Below are 18,339 nucleotides of genomic sequence, written 5' to 3'. Positions count from 1 at the left end.
AGACATCAAGTCTCAGTGACAGTGATTTCTCTGACAGATGATGATATGATGTGTTCTTTACAGCAGCTGCTGATCAGCACAAACCTCAGAGACCAACTGTGAGTCCACCAGCAGAGGGTCCAGAGAGGATCTACCTCTACACTGGACTAGGACTAGGACTAGGACTGGGACTGTTACTGACAGCAGCTCTACTGACTGTGGTTATTCAAAAGTGTCTGAGGAAGAAAGAAAAGAGAGGAAACGTCTCAGTGGCAGAAACAGAGAGTTTAACAATCAGTCTGGATGTTGCTCATCAACAGTTCTCAGGATCAAAGACTGTTACTTAAACATCACAGAAGTCATTAAATATAATTCTTTATGTTTTAAATTCTGTTCCATACTAATATTAAAGATGTCTACAGCTCCACTGTCCTCCCTCCTCTGGGAAAGTCAGATCACAACCTGGTCCATCTCCTCCTACAGTACTCACCTTTGGTTCAGAGGCAGCCTGCCACCATTAAAACAGTGAAGAGGTGGACAGAGGGGACACTTTGACCTGCAGGGATGATTTGAAGAGACAGATTGGAAGACTCTCTGTGAACCTCACGGTGAGGACATTGATGGACTGACAGACTGCATCACTGATCACATAACTTCTGTGTGGACACCCACGTACCCACAAAAACTATTTGCTACTTTCCCAACAACAAGCCCTGGATCACTCAAGACATCAAAGCCAGAATGACAAAAAGAAGACATTCAAGACAGGGAGGCAGCAAAGAGGGTCCAGAGACTGTCTGTCAGGATCAGGGAGAGAAAGGAGGCTTACAGGAGGAAACTGGAACAAAGCCTTCAACAAAACAACACCAGGGAGGTGTGGAGGGGCATGAGGACCATTGCTGGCTACAAGTCCAGCAGCCACTGGATCCCCCTCGACCCCCTCCAGTTTGCCATTATACATCTGCTTCATCACACCTACACCCACCTGGACAAGCACTCTGATGTACTCGTTTCTTATTCTGTCTAACCTGGTCACTCCTAAGGAGAACCTCCACATCTTCATCTCTGCTACCTCCATCTCAGCCTCTTGTCTCTGTCTCACTGCTACCGTCTCTAACCCATAGAGCAGAGCTGGTCTCACCACTGTCTTGTACACCTTTCCTTTGAGTCTTGCTGACACTCTTCTGTCACACAACACTCCTGACACTTTCCTCCACCCACTCCAACCTGCCTGCACTCGCCTCTTGACCTCTTTTCCACACTCTCCATCACACTGAACTGTTGACCCCAAGTACTTAAACTCCTGCACCTTCTTCACCTCAGCCCCCTGTAACCTAACGCTTCTACCTTGATCCCTCTCGTTCAGACACATGTATTCTGTCTTACTACGACTGACCTTCATGCCTCTTCTTTCCAGAGCAAACCTCCACCTCTCCAGCTGTTCCTCCACCTGCTCTCTACTCTCACTGCAAATCACAATGTCATCCGCAAACATCATTGTCCAGGGAGATTCCTGTCTGACCTCATCTGTCAGCCTGTCCATCAGCATAGCAAACAAGAAGGGACTCAAAGCTGATCCTTGGTGTAGTCCCACCTCCACCTTGAACTCCTCTGTCTGACCTACAGCACATCTCACCACCTTCATACTTCTCTCATACATGTCCTGAACTACTCTGACGTACTTCTCTGCCACTCCAGACGACCTCATACAGTACCACAGCTCCTCCCTCGGCACCCTGTCATACGCCTTCTCTAAATCCACAAAGACACAATGCAGCTCCTTCTGACCATCTCTGTACTTTTCCATCAACATTCTCAAAGCAAAAATGGCATCAGTGGTGCTCTTACGGGGCATGAAACCATACTGCTGCTCACAAATCTCCACCTTCTTCCTAAGCCTGGCTTCCACTACTCTTTCCCACAGCTTCATTGTGTGGCTCATCAACTTTATTCCTCTGTATGGTTGGTATTATTATTTTATTATATAATTATATACAGATGTGTTTACGATAATTCAAACATTTCACTGTTAGGTTTTCTAATCTGATTATATGTTCATATAATCTCCATTTTGGACTCTCCTCCTCTGGGTGGGGTCGCTGAGCGTCTTTAGAGTAAGAGACCGACGCTAAATAAGATTATTGGATGTTTTATTGTTTTATAACTGAAGCTGAAGTTTCGATCCAGTGTCGCGTTTTCTTGTTTTACCAGTTCGAGGTAAAATGACTCAGCACATTCTGCATTGATGTTCATATACAGTTTAAATACAATTAGTTTAAAGCCTTAAGTAGCCATATTTTAGAGGGTAACATCAGACCTATGTTGGATAATATCTACTCAAACATTACAATCAAAGCACAGCTTAATTTCACTGTTTGTTTCAGTGCGAGTCTTTGTCCAGATTTCTAGACCCTGTATTACGCAATCAAAAAAACGTCCTTGTTACTTACTTTTAGTATGGTAGGTCGAATCAGAAAACACACTATAAGGTTGGTAAGACTGTTTGGTCTACAACCTTTGATGGATTCTCCACATGCACCACTGTCATGTTCATTAAAAATGAGTTGTCCTGCTTTCAGAGTTAATCTGTATCAACGCAGGCTGCAACTTTCACTGATCCTAAAACTATGACTCTAAAACATGAATTATTATTGTAGCTGAGATCTGTTCACATCACATCAAGTTTATTGTTGTCATATTTCGTTTTCTCTTAACTTTAACCTGAACCAAACCAGTTATGTCTTATTCCAGTTAGTTCTGTCGGCTCCTAATGTGCAAGAGGAACCTCTGAAAACTGAATGAGAATTAAAGTGATGCTAAAACTATTCAGTATTTTTATTATTGCAACTTTCTTGTCTGCTGCAGCTCAGATATAGAGCCCACGTTGTGTGTGTGTGTGTGTGTGTGTGTGTGTGTGTGTGTGTGTGTGTGTGTGTGTGTGTGTGTGTAACTGATGGACTAAAACTGATCTAATTAAGTCTGTTATGTCTCTGGCAGCACATTATATGACACCACTGTGAAAATGTCAGTGTGGACAGATGGTCTTTTACTGATGGTAACTGTGGTCTTCTGTCCTTCAAGAGGTGAGTAGCTCTTAGTTTTATCAGAGACTGTGGTGATGTCAGTAACTAACTTCTCAGGACCAACGATGAGGTTAATAAGGCAGGAGTTTATTTTCTTAGGGGACCATGCAATGACAGAGGCAAGACGCAAAGACACATACAGTTCTTTTTATAGATTTCAGATGGAAGAGAGATGTGAATAGATAATAATTGTCTGTGAGACATCAGTTGATTTTTGCCTCTAGGTGAATCGGAAACCGGACACCGGAAACTCTTATCTGACTCCCTAACATAAAAGTATGGTGCACCATTTCACTAGAGCTAAGGGAAGTTTCAGTTTCAGGGTCACTTTAAGTTATAACAAATGACAGATTGACGAGAGAAACAAATGTAAAACAATAACTCTCTGTTAAATATTAGATTTCTTACATCTAAAGCTCTTACTGTTAAAAACATTTTTTTTAACAGAGACACATGAGGCCGGGCGTGGTCATGGACTAGGAGGAACCCAGGACCCACTGACAGTGCTCATCTAGTTCCTTCTTGCACAATGAAGGAGATGTGTACGTACGTATTGATGCTTCATCCTGGAGGAGTTGGACTGTCTGTTCAACCTCTGTAGGGTCCAGGTATCAGCTCATGTTACCAGTAGAGACACTGAACTAGACAAATACAGTGTTTAAAAGAAACTCTTCAAGTTCTAATAAAACAAACGAATCATAAGGTCAGAAACATTAAATATGTTACCAACTGTAGGAGAAATGAGCAACTTCAGTATGAAAGATGAAAAGACATACTAAACAGGACAAGGGTTCACAGATAGGACATGAGTAGGAGATGGAGTTCTGGGTCACAAGGTCACGAGTAAACAATACAGACCTGTAGTTGGAATTTATGGTATAAACATTCAGCCTATGTGTAGAAGAATTTATGTTTTCCTTATGGTACACATGTACTTAGTTCCTTAGGAATGTTATGTGGAGGTGGCCCTTTGAAGTATAAGTATGAGGGTTAGAGAGAAGTAGAGCGGAAGACATTTACATGATTGTGGTGTTTTCTCCATGCCGGTGTGATGCCCACCAATGTGTGATCACATTTATGTGAATATTAATGGATGATGATGGTGTTTTTCTGTAAAGACCTATTTTCTTACAAAGGGATATATGGTATAGTGTGATGGAAATGTTATTTTCAGTGTGAGATTGTGGTTTAGGTCAAAAACTGTAACCTCTAGCGTGTCTCCCGCCATCTTCCTCATAATGGCGAAGAGCTCAGCGAAGGAAAGCCACGTCTCCCTGTCTCATCAATTCTTTTCTGTATTTCAGGTTAGTAAGGTGTATAAACTTTACAAAAGTTCTGTTAACAAAGAATGAGAGATGAACAGTCTGTTTGTTTATGATTTGTGAGAACAGTATTTACCGCGAGTAGTGGCAATAGTGGCCGTACATTGGTTTAATTGCTAGTTAGCATGCTAGTCTGGGATAAACGATTAGCTTGGGCCACATGTCTTCGCTAATAGCTGTGCATCTACACAGTGACTCCGGCTCCTTATATATATTCATTTTCATGTTTGAATTAGTTGTGTAAAGTGTGAATTTAACAGTTTAGACATGGTTAAGATTTGTTTATTAATGCTGTGTACATGTCCAAGCAATACTGAATAGTATTTTTGTTGTAGTGCCTGTAGGAGGTAAATAGAACCAAAACCTTATTTGGATAACTGAGAAAAGGGAAGTGAGATAAGATGAGTTCCACATGGAGTTAGTATTCAATTGTGGTTGTTTTGTGAACATGGAAAGTGTGTAAAAACACATAATGTGCAGTGATAACACTATAAAATGTACAGTATTAAGTGACAAAGGTGTATGAATAAGTTGTGTGAAAATAAAGATAATGGCGGCGAGCTCATCACTTCTTTCCTGTATTTCAGGATATGTATAGCTGCTTACAGGTGCTGCAACCTGGTACCTGTAACACCGGCATGTACGTATTAAACTGAGATGGTTCATCACACTGAGTTCTTCCTTGAACTCTGCTAAGATTTTACAACATTTAGAGTAGGAGGAAAATTTTCACATAACACACATCAAACTCAGACTGTTTACAGTCTGCAGACTGTCTTCATCACAGAGATGAAGTCCTCAGTCTGAACTGTGGTGATAGATTTAAATCAGATCAAGAAGGAACAGTCTTTGATCCTGTGTTGTGAACTGTTGATGAGCAACATCTAGACTCTACTGATAAACTCTGTGTATTTTCTGCCACAGAAACACTTCCTCTCTTTTCTGACTTCTTCAGAATCAGACAATTTTGAATAACGACAGTCAGTAGAGCTGCTGCTGTCAGTAACAGTCCTAGTCCCAGTCCTAGTCCCAGTCCTAGTCCTAGTCCAGTGTAGAGGTAGATCCTCTCCGGACCCTCTGCTGGTGGACTCACAGTTGGTCTCTGAGGTTTGTGCTGATCAGCAGCTGCTGTAAAGAACACATCATATCATCATCTGTCAGAGAAATCACTGTCACTGAGACTTGATGTCTGTTCTCTGTTCATTTGTGTTAACAGCTGACAGGAAATGTCCAAAAGGTCAAAGGTCACAGAGAAACTGTCCAGAAATAGGAGCAAATAGAAAGAAATGAAACAGAGTAAAAAGAGCATCTGGAACATCTGTAGTTTTAAATGATGATCTGGACGATCAAACAGTTCCAGATGTTCAGTAGTTCAACATCAGTAACTACTGTACTGGATGGAACAGTTCTGGATTTAAACAGAGAATCAGAAGCTGACAAAATAAAGACAGTTCATCTGAATTTTAAAGTTGTGCTGGTTATAAATCCTTTATGAACAGAAAATCTGAACGTTTGTTGTTTCTTTGCTTATTTTTTGTTTTTATCACTGTAAATTTAAAATCTCAGTATTTTTGAGCTGCTGCTGTTGAGTTCAATAAAAATCAACTCACCAGTGACGTTGAGTCGACATCTGTCAGAGCTCCAACCTTGATCTGTTTTCACTTCACACAGGTACAGTCCTGAGTCATTAGTCCTGAGTCTGGACAGTTGGAGTCTGATTCGTCCTTCTCTGAGGACGTCTTTGTCAAACTGGACTCTTCCTGAAAACTGTTGATCCTGAGACTCGGAGACCTCAACACCTTCATGGAGATGAAACAGGACTAAGTGACTGTGGTCAGTAAACATGTCACAGAAGATGTTCACTGAGTTAGAGGATGTGTGAGGTCTGATAGTGAACGTCCACTCCAGTGTGATGTTGTGGTTCTCCTCTGCCTGATAGGAGGTCTGTGTCACATTCACTACAAATGTTCCTGTTGAGGAGACACAGACACAAAGTGACAACTTGAATTATTGAACTATTAATAATTGTTGAGTTGCTGGAGAATAAAGTGAAGATGTGAACTAACCAGAGACACATGAGATCAGGTTGATGAGCAGCAGGATCCTGAAGATCATCTTCTCCCTGTGAGAGGAGACAGAGGTGAAGAGTCACAAACATCAGATCAAAGTTACTTACAGATAATAAATATAGTTTGTCTCATTTAACAAGTCCTAAGTGTTTACAGGAATGCATTTCAGTAACAAAGTGGCAGATCCACACTTTTCCCCTAAAACTCATGCCTGTAGTTTCTGCTAACTTTAGTTAAGAACATCCAACAACAGCTGGGGCAGCAGTAGCTCAGGTGGTAGAGCAGGGTGTATATTATTATTCTTTCAAATGTATTTCAGCATACTTCCAGCTACAGAAACCGTTCAGCTATCAAAATGTTCAGTTTTTTAAGCTCTTTTAAGCTTTTATTCAACATTTTTATAATATAATAGTTATAATTTTTATGATAGTGTTTTTTTAAAAACCTTTAATAATGGATCTTTATGGGAGAGACTCTTCAAATCCTCTTCTAGTTTGTTTTCTTTCAGCTGTAACTAGTTCATCTGACTGTGACGAGCCTCGAAGTCAAAAACTCTTTTCATTCAAAAAAGTAACAGCAGGTATAAATGCAGTTTTTCACATCTCTCCCAGATTCAATAAGTCTTCAACACAATAACAACTAATAAACAGCAACTAAACGAACTACACAACATATAACAGTAACAATTAGAACAGCAGCACTGATTATTAAGAGCACATTTGACTCTCTGTTCCTGCCTCTACACAGCCCCCTGCTAAGAGGTTTAAGTGTCCCCACAAACCTCAGTCCATGGGACAAAGTCTCTTAATGTTCAGGTCTCTCCTGGTCTCCACCCCCAGTGTCTGGTAATGTCCCAAGATCAGCAGTGTCCCTGTCACTGTCACCAGGGTTGATTGGCGGAGTTCCGTCCTCGCCCTGTTCATCACCAGTCGGGTCAAATCATGATCCACTCTGAGTCTCTCAGGAGCCTGTACGTGTCCATTTCCGGGCTGCCAGCGATCTCCGGTTCTGGCGGCGTCCCAAGGACCAGGTCGACTAGGGTGCGGAGCTCTGCCAAACATCAGCGCAGCAGGGGTGTAGCCTACTGGCTGGACTGGCAGTCTAGTAGGACCAGAGGACCAGAGGACCAGGGGCAGGTGCTGATCCTAATCTCACTGGTGACGTGTCCTGCTTCACATAAGATATTTGTCTAGACTAAGAGACAACTCGTTTTTCCTCTGTGACCCTCAGAGTGATGAGTCCCCCTCAGTTCTCCCATTAATCACAATGTTACGTTTCGTCCTAGACAACCTGAACGGTCCAATTGGATCTCTCTCTCCTGTCACCACAGTTTTCAGTCCTCAAACACTAAATTCACATTAGTGGCTTATTATAGTCTTGATTCTCAGGTGGTTCACCTTTTTTGGAGATATCGTTGTGGTTGTGCTGGAAAAAAGCCTGTTTGTAAGAGCTCTGACTCAGTTTTCATCTCGGTGAAACAACATAATAACAGCTGAGTCAGGTCACGTGATCAAGGCAGCACCAGATACACACGCATATGCGCACAATCTTGTGCGCGCCAGTGTTGCACGTGAACGCGCCCTGTTATATACCAGAAAATCTATTTCAGCTTTTTAAAATTTCTAATTTAACTTTTGTTCAGTAATTAATTCATCATACACAGTAGATTTTGGTGTCCTCTATGGTGTCTCATACCGTTATGTTATTTATCTATGTTATTTATGTTATTATAATTATCAGATGGAGTTACAATACAGTCAGTACTCGTCCTCCCTCATCACGTTACCTATGATCAGAGTCTCAGTATCTTCAGAAATGACCCATATAGCTGATAACTGTCAAATCACAAACCTTAGGATGGAGCAGATGGTTCCTAATTCCTGTTCTTGAAGAAACCTCTTTTTCTTTTCAGTCATTAGTTGTAATCTATTGTTGTACAGTCATTTAATGCAGATGTTGACTTCACTGAGCTACAGTTCTTTCTTTATGCATCGTCACTGATGCTGTATCTTCTGTTATATAGACACTGACTGTAGGTGGAGTAAACGTCCCCCCCTCAGCTGTCCAATGGCAGATCTTTACTGTCAGTTCTTACTGTCTAATAGCAGATTGCTGAGGTTGTTTTCACACTTTAGTGAGTTTGCTCAATCAGTGGATGAGTTTGTAAACTTGTTTCGAATCCAAGTGAACTAAAAAACTAACAACGCCTCAAACCAAATCACTTGAGATCGTCCTCTCCGATTATTGGTCACGTGGCGAAAACAGAAAAAAAAATCAAAGAAAAAGGAAAGTGTTGTGGAGAGAGATGATATCATAATAAATGTTTACACAAGTTGTTTTTTCCCGTTGATTGTTTTTTATCACGTTACATCAGACCTGGTGTCTGTGAGACACTTCACCTCCTCACGTCGATTAATCAGACAGCATGAAAGAAATTAAATCTACAGTACAAACTACCCAAATCCCTAAATTATGTGATTCATAGGTTTTGGTTCTGTTTTGGTTCCGTTCAGTTTCTCACCAGAGTTTTCTAGGTGATGCTGATCGAGACCTCCTCTTTTTGTGGTCAGTGTGAACTCGAGTGAGATTACTGTGTTAAATTTAATCAAATTAAACCCTGTAGGTCTGAAATCACATTTATCCTGGGAAATGTTTGGTTGATGTAAAGTTGAAGGAATAAACTAAACCTGTATTTATCACAGTGATTTTATAAATATAGGTAAGATCAGTTTATTTTACTTTATATTTTTGTTTTAAAGGTTTTAGATGGTTCGTGTGTTTGCTTGAGGTGTAAAATAGTGATAATGTGGTTTCTTAACGTGTGATAATTTTTTTTTTTTTTACAATTTAATTTGTTTTGTTGTAAGAATTAGTTTTATATTTTATTTAAATATTACTTGTTTATCTTTGTCTCTATGACTTATTTTGGATATTTATAAATATTACTACACCTTTACTCTTTACTGTTCATTATGCTGCTTGATAAAAACATGTACATATAAACACAAATGTTCTTGTTGTTAGTTTCTACAAGTAAGTGCTGCACTCCTCTAATGTTCATGAACTATTATGTGCAAAACCTGCAGCTATCAGTAACCTCAGAACTCCTTGAAGGATGTTTTACATGAAGACACAACTTTGTTTTATATATGATACAAAGAGGACGATAAGATTTTAGCTAATTAATCAAAACAGTAAATAAAGGAACATGAGACATTTGTTGTATTTGTGTAGCAGAAATAAAATTTAGGTCAATGTTTGCTGTGTGGTCACAGGATGTTGTTGGTAGATTTCAGCTAGATTCACACAAATAATAGATATAGAACAGTTTGTCCACATGATGGCGCTAAAACATCAGACAGTCGAGGAAACAAAACGAAAGTTAAAGTTCTGCGTCATGCAGGAAGGAGCCAGTGAAAGATTTAAGACTCTCCTCCTCTGGGTGAGGTCTGGATCTAAACATCATCTCTGTGCAGGATCTTTGCTGAGTGTCTTTAGAGTGAGAGACTGAGGTTGAACAGTCAGAAGAAAAAGTTTTAATCCAGCGTCACGTTTTCTTCTTTTACCAGTTCAGGTAAAATGACTCAGCACATTCTGCATTGATGTTCATACGTTCACGATGTTTCTGACAAATCAAAGTATAACTTAATGTCACAGTTTGTTTTAGTGCGAGTAAAAGTCTGTTATGTCTCTATCAGCACATTATATGACTCCACAGTGAAAATGTCAGCTGGTCTTTTACTGATGGTAACTGTGGTCTTCTGTCCACAGACTCTATGCTGTGATTGCAGCCAAAGGTGAATCTACTAAAAACTGACCTGAAGGGGTGAATATTAATGAAACACTGATTTCACCTTATATATTTTTATTTAATTGACATTACTTTGTAGAAACCTGTTTTTATTTTGACATTAAGGAGGTATTTTTCTGATTTTATTTTGTCAAACTCATTAACTTTAATTGACCATGATTTATTTATAATGTCAATAAAAGAACGAAATCCAAGAAGATGAATACATTTTAGAGGCACTCTGTTATCATTTAATAAAATTTGAGGGGCTCATACTGTGTAGCTGTTGATCTGTTTTACTGGTTACACTAATAACTCTATAGCTACTGTAGCTGACACCTAATCCAGTATCAATATAGTAGTCAGTATCATTTATTTTTTCTTTTCCATGCTGTGACATCATCTGCTGACTTTTACATCCTGTTTACATTTAATTTATGTTCTAAATCTATGTTCTATTCAAACACACTGTATCATCAGTTGTTTCATTTCTTTGCAGCAGCCAATGATCACCTTGTAAATGAGACATTAGAGACAAAGACAGAGAGAAGAAGGATCGGACTCTATGCAGGGTTTGATTTATTATGTTTTATTATTTACTGTGCACTGCAGAGACATTGCAGTATTAAATGTGGAGATCTGTGTGAGATCGACAGGAAGTGAAACCATCTGTAGGTTGAAACTTAATATATACTGATGTCACATCCTCAGCAGCATGACTAAGTGATATTGGGTCAGAAACACCAGTGTGTGCAGCACAGTGACAAACTTCACCATAAGATGGTAAAAGAACAGCTTCTAGAAGAGAAACACCAAGTGTGTGATTTTTAAAACCAAACACAGAACAGTGCATCTCTCTGCAGAGATGTTAGCTACATCAAGTAGGACAGTAGAATATGTAAGTCAGAGTGATGTAGAGAGACTTTACTGATCTAAAAGTAAAAGAGAAACTTAATGAGGGACCAAACCAGAGTGGGGTTTAGACTGCAGCAAAGACAGGATTTCCTAGCAATGTCGATTCTCTGTGGTGTTTTAGGTAGAACACATAAATGTTTTCCAGCTGTGTATTCAGATTCTGACATTCAGTGGTGTGTATGTGTGATTTGTACAAAAAGTTGCACGTTAAAGAAAAGAAATAGGAAGTATAACTCCACAGTACAAGGACGTGTTAAACTACACTTTTCTGAGTCCAAACACATTTTACATGAGTGAGTCTGACAAACAAGTCAAACACACATAAGTCCCAGTGTGACGTCTCTTTTTATTTGTAGTGAGACATTTTAGAAAGAGGTTTTCCAGAAGTGTTCTATCCTGTATCTAGGATATCTAGAATAAAGGATTTTTAATTTTTTTATTTTCAAATTTTTTGAGGGAAATGTAGAAGATCTGCACATGTTCAGTCTGACTTCTAACAACAGGAACTGACATTAGAAACAGTCTGAAACTACTTCCGCGGTTTGTTCTGTGGCGCCTTAACCACAAAGTCTATGTCACACAAAACCACATGTTCTTTAAGACCCAAAGCCTATAAATGTATAATCTACACTAACATGATGTGAACGCAGAAGAGGAGAGGAGGTAGGACTACTGTGCACATTTCATCTCCAGGATTTGTTTGTTTATAATTAGTTTTTACATGTTTTGTGTTTGAGGAAACAAACAGACTGTTGACAATTCATGACCAGTTTTTCTCTTTTTCAGTAAGTTGGTAAATAACAGCAGCAATGAACTGAGTGAATAGACTATCAGACAGAGGTGTAAACCTACAGTAGAAGTGTCTAAAGACACTTTATCATCACTTTATTTTATCTTCTTTGTATAAGTATGTATAGTATGTAAATATGTATGTAGAGTATGTACTCAAATGTACAAATATACAGGCATCAGAAATCTCTGTAACATATTGGTCTATTCATGTTATAGTAGATGTCTGTTAGAATAATAAAGTTCTTGCAATCAACATTTTACAAATCATTTGATTTAGAGCCATTAAAACCTAATATTAACATAAGATAAGACTTTATTTATCTCACAATGGGGAAATTCTTTTGTCTACAGCAGCAAGGTGACATTAAATAGGACAACAGTATATAACATATGTGTCAAACTCACGACCCGCGGGCCACATCCGGCCCGGCGTGTAATTATATCCGGCCCGCGAGATCATTTCTATATTATTGTTATTAATGGAGATATGAAGCGCTGGTAACACAATAAACTACAGATCCCATAATGCAGCGCTTCAGCTGCCTTGCCGAACACATTCCACGTTAATCAAGTCTAGTTTATGATGCTGCAAGTTATTATGAAGCTGGTCCTCAGGATGCCAAGTAATGTTGAACCATATCGGCACAACGGTGTTCACAAATACGCACTTTGCTGATAAACTGAGTTCACGGAGCTTTGGAGACTTTGACGAACAAGAAAATAATTTTGAGTTACTTCTCAACCCATTTACTGTCGATGTGTAAACTGCACCTGTGCAGATTCAGATGGAGCTGATTGAGCTGCAGTCTAATGACTGAAGGTGAAGTAGGACACTGCAGGACCCGCACAGTTTATTCACTCCATTCCCTCAGAAATGTCCCAGCTCCGTCCACATGAGGCTCGAACCTTGTTTATGTTTGGTAGAACAAATCTTAGTGAGAAGCTGTTCTCAGTGATGAAGACTAACAAAACAACACACAGGAGTCGTCTCACTGGTGAGAACCTACAGTCCATCCTGAGAATCTCCACAACACAGAACCTCACAACAAATATAAAATAACCTGTTGACAACAAAAGATGCAGCTCTGATAAAATGACATAAGAGCAAAGACTGAATGATTTGATTTGTTATTGCTGAAAAGCACAAATTTTATTTATATTTCCAGGTTTTGTTATGCAGCATCTTCACATTTTGAATTTGTATAATTTTGACAGGATATATTTTTATGGAAAGCAAAATCTTTTGGGATATTTAAAATTTAAGTTTAATTTTTATATAAAATGACAGAAGATTAAAGAAATTTAAATGTTTGTTCTTTTAATGTTTACTTCATTTCTAACTTAATGTACAATATATAATTTAGACAGGATATATTTCTGTAGAGAGCAAAATAGTTTTGCTCTCTACAGAAATAAAAAAAAGTTTTTTAAGGTTTATGTTAACAAAAGTTAAGTTTTAAAAGTTTTAGTGTGTTCAATAAATGTTTATCCTGTTCGGCCCGCGACCTAAAGTGTGTTTTGGATTTTGGCCCCCTGTGCAATTGAGTTTGACACCCCTGGTATATAAGAATAGAATAACATCTTTAAATTAGAAATTTAAAAGAAAACATTACAATTAAAATTAAAATTAAAATACACGCCAAACAACGATACCAGTGTAAGAACAAAACAACAGAAACAACATAGTGTGTAACTGTAGTACTGTGTTGTATAGTCTGATGGCTGTGGGGAGGATGACCTGCGGTAGCGCTCCTGTGGGTGTAACAGTCTCGTGCTGAATGAGCTGGTCAGAGCCTCTACAGTTTGGTGCAGGGGGTGGGAGGGGTTATCCATGATGGATGTTAGTTTAGCCAACATCTTCCTGTCCGCCACCTCCTCGATGGACTCCAGTGTGCAGCCCAGGACAGAGCAGGCCTTCTTAAACAGTTTGTTAAGTCTCTTCCTGTCTCTGCCTGTACTGCCCCCTGCCCAGCACACAACTCCATAAAGGACTACTGAGGCCACCACAGTGTCATAAGAAGTCCTTAGGAGCTGTCTGCACACACCAAAAGACCTCAGTCTCCTCAGCAGGTGAGGGCGACTCTGGCCCTTCTTGTACAGACCAGTCCAGTTTATTGTTAAGGTGAACACCCAGGTATTTAAATGTGTCCACAGTCTCAATGTCTGAGGCCTGATGTTCACCGGTGAGTGTGGTGGAGGGGACCTCCTGAAGTCAAGAACCAGCTCCTTTGTCTTGCTGGTGTTTAGGATCAGGTGGTTATTTTCACACCAGCCCACAAAGTAAGAGATGACCCCCCTGTACTCCTGCTCGACCCCCAGATACACAGCCAACAATGGCACTGTCATCTGAGAACTTCTGTAGGTGACAGTGGTGGGAGTTGTATTTAAAGTCCGATGTGTACAGTGTAAACAATAGTTTACATTAAACTAATGTTGTAAACATTACAATAGTCACGTAGAGTTGAATTAATGTCTTCTGGGTTGTAGATGTGACAAACAGCCTCATGATACCTGAAATTCTATTGAATGAAAACATTTGTCCTGAAAAGTCAATTTAAATATCAACACTGTGCTTTAGTTCAGTTTAGTTCAGTTTAGTTTACAAATTAAAAATACAAAAAAGTAAAACTTCAGTTATTTAATGGTTTACGTCTTGTTGGGTTTGTAAACACAAGTAAAACCTGCGGTTTAACAAAAAAGCTGAGTTACAGGGTAATTTAAAAAGAAACCTTTAGGATGTTTCAGCCAGATTACTTTAGCTGTTTTTGCCAGGTGAATTATTATTTTATAATAGAAATGATTTTATTATATTAAATCTAATTAGTTCTACACAAAGTCACAAACATTTATCAGAGCCAAGTAAACTGTATCACTGATTCTCTGCTTTTTAAATGTGGTCACAAAGTATTAAATTAAACAGATGGTTTTGTAATGTCTAATGAAGACATTATCCAGTTATGAATATGGTGTGGATTGTGGATAAAGGCGCCCCCTGGTGGGCTGAGTTATTTAATTAAATCTTGAAGGACCCGGTTCAAAGGACGCATGAGGACAGAGACAGACAAACTCATCTCATATCCTGACGTGTCTTTTTAAATGTAATTGAATATAATATGTTAAAGTATTTTTCTATGTTTCTATTAAATCATCCCAAACCAAGATCATATGTTAAATGGCGACAATTTAATCAGTTCAAGTTGAACCATAATTATCTCCAGTTTCTTCTCTGTCTGGATCCCAGCGCTGCTTCACCTGTCTAGATTCAGATAGTCCTGTATATTAGACTGATAGACTGACCACACTGTAGAGTTTTGTTCTTCTACCTGTAACTTTGATCTGATGTTTGTGACTCTTCACCTCTGTCTCCTCTCACAGGGAGAAGATGATCTTCAGGATCCTGCTGCTCATCAACCTGATCTCATGTGTCTCGGGTTAGTTCACATCTTCACTTTATTCTCCAGCAACTCAACAATTATTAATAGTTCAATAATTCAAGTTGTCACTTTGTGTCTGTGTCTCCTCAACAGGAACATTTGTAGTGAATGTGACACAGACCTCCTATCAGGCAGAGGAGAACCACAACATCACACTGGAGTGGACGTTCACTATCAGACCTCACACATCCTCTAACTCAGTGAACATCTTCTGTGACATGTTTACTGACCACAGTCACTTAGTCCTGTTTCATCTCCATGAAGGTGTTGAGGTCTCCGAGTCTCAGGATCAACAGTTTTCAGGAAGAGTCCAGTTTGACAAAGACGTCCTCAGAGAAGGACGAATCAGACTCCAACTGTCCAGACTCAGGACTAATGACTCAGGACTGTACCTGTGTGAAGTGAAAACAGATCTAGGTTGGAGCTCTGACAGATGTCGACTCAACATCACTGGTGAGTTGATTTTTATTGAACTCAACAGCAGCAGCTCAAAAATACTGAGATTTTAAATTTACACTGATAAAAACACAAAAGAAGCAAAGAACCAACAAACATTCAGATTTTCTGTTAATAAATAATTTGTGATCAGCACAAATCTAAAATCTCGTGATTGTGATTCAAAACATTTTCCTCAGCTTCTTGTCCAGAGTGAAACTGAAGAAGCTACGAAGCTGTTTATTTCTAGATTTGATTCTCAGCTAAGTGAACTGATCGTTAGCTGCAGACACTAAATCTTCTTCAGTGAAGCTCAGCAAGAAAATGAGTGAACACATCATTTAGAAATGTCTTTATTTTGTCAGCTTCTGATTCTCTGTTTAAATCCAGAACTGTTCCATCCAGTACAGTAGTTACTGATGTTGAACTACTGAACATCTGGAACTGTTTGATCGTCCAGATCATCATTTAAAACTACAGATGTTCCAGATGCTCTTTTTACTCTGTTTCATTTCTTTCTATTTGCTCCTATTTCTGGACAGTTTCTCTGTGACCTTTGACCTTTTGGACATTTCCTGTCAGCTGTTAACACAAATGAACAGAGAACAGACATCAAGTCTCAGTGACAGTGATTTCTCTGACAGATGATGATATGATGTGTTCTTTACAGCAGCTGCTGATCAGCACAAACCTCAGAGACCAACTGTGAGTCCACCAGCAGAGGGTCCAGAGAGGATCTACCTCTACACTGGACTGGGACTAGGACAGGGACTAGGACTGGGACTAGGACTGGGACTGACAGCAGCTCTACTGACTGTTATACGAAAGGAAAAAAAACCTTCATAAGGCAGAATCAAAGAGTTTCTTAGTACAGTTTGATGACGCTCATCATCAGTTCACAGGACCAAAGACTGTTCCTTATGCTAATGGAGAGTCCAGTAGTTGAAGTGCTGAGGAGTAAAAATTAAAGGGAAACTGGGGATTTAAAGAGTACATCTGTGGAAAGGAGATTCCCTGGGTTCATTCATGTTTATACAGATGGATCTAAGGATCCAAGATCTGACAGAACTTGAACTGCAGTTACAGTGCCGAATCATAAGTATGTATTGTATTGTATATTCAGTGGAAATGTCTGCAGTAGTATTAGCATTGACGTGGATAAGGTAAATTAGGCCAAGTGAAGTTCTTATGTGCAGCGATTCTGCTTCTGGTCTGTACAGCAATAGGTCCAGTTCATCTAAGAACAGGACTTAATGTTAACACTGCTGTCATTGTATTCAGAGTCAGTACGTCAGGGTCAGGAAATTAGATTTGTGTGGACGCCTGCTCACGAAGGCATATCTGGAAATGAGAAAGTTGATAAATTAGCCAAGCAAAGTCTTAATCAAGAACATAGACATTGATATTTAAGAGTCAAAGTCTGAGGGGAAGAGTATTGTGTGGAGGGAGATAAATAGAAAGTGGCAGCATTACTGGGACCAGGAAAGAGATAACATTTATATAGGATGTAGAGGAAAGTTTGTAAGGACAGAGGATGGATGGTTTTTTTTTAACAGATTACAAATAGGACATAGTAATTTGAACGGTACATTACATTTAATAGGGAAAACGTGACGCTGTGCAGAGACAGAAACAGTGGAACATGTTCTGCTGAGATGTAAGAGATGATAAAGATGGAGGACTTCAGGAAGAGAAATGTTTAAAGGAATAACTTAAAGGATATTTTAACAGTAGAGAATTAGACACAGAAGTGTCTTCAACTTCTTAATAACATCTGGACTCATGACGAGAGTTTGAATAAGGCAACGTGATAATATTCCTACAGATGGAAGTAGAATTATATGTTCATAAAATCTCCATCTTTACACTGAACAGTAGTTATTTAAATATTGCAACAAGGTTTACAGCAGCCATCGTTCAGTCAGGAGAATCGGCCTTCCTGAACCTCACTGTGTTTTGTATCAGATGAAGCTCAGAGGGACTTTTAGTTAATTTACTAAATGATGAGCTTTAAATCTGTAGTTTCTCTAAAATGACAGAGAAAAACTGACAAGAATGGAAAAAACGAAGAAAGAAAATTGACATCAGGTTTAATCAGTTTTCAATTGGAAAACGATGTAAATGAGACATTATAACTTGATGTCTCATCAGAAAACATCATCTAGTTTTTTATGTTATACATTATATTGTTTTATTTTACTGAGTCTTGTCTTTTCCACATTGTTGTTCCGAGTGATGTTTTTTCTAAGTGCAGTAATGCACTGGAAATAAAAACTGTTTTCAAACAGAGTTTGTTGAAGATTAAATTCTTTAATTCTTTAGTTTTTCTGGGTCTAGACTTTACAGGATGTGTGAGGTCTGACAGTGAACGTCCACTCCAGAGTGATGTCGTGGTTCTCCTCTGCCTGATGTAAATATGTGATGCTTAACCAATGTTTTAGCTTGTGCTCATTTAGAAGTAGTAGTTGATTAATACTTTAATTTGCTCTCATCTAACATTAATAGTTGAATAGCATGTTT

The 18,339-nt window shown here is 39.0% G+C and overlaps 1 long non-coding RNA gene across 1 annotated transcript; it reads left to right on the top strand.

Moving 5' to 3' along the window:
* The first annotated feature begins 15,785 nt into the window (after positions 1-15,785).
* Positions 15,786-18,108, top strand: LOC117153046. The gene is made up of 2 exons (XR_004463465.1): positions 15,786-15,837; positions 16,490-18,108. It is a non-coding gene; the product is annotated as an uncharacterized LOC117153046 (long non-coding RNA).
* The last annotated feature ends 231 nt before the right edge of the window (positions 18,109-18,339 follow it).

Source organism: Anabas testudineus, chromosome 18, assembly GCF_900324465.2.
Source record: "Anabas testudineus chromosome 18, fAnaTes1.2, whole genome shotgun sequence".
NCBI classification, from domain to species: domain Eukaryota; kingdom Metazoa; phylum Chordata; class Actinopteri; order Anabantiformes; family Anabantidae; genus Anabas; species Anabas testudineus.
The sequence above is the reverse complement of the archived record's forward strand: the minus strand, read 5'-3'. Positions and strand labels throughout refer to the sequence as shown.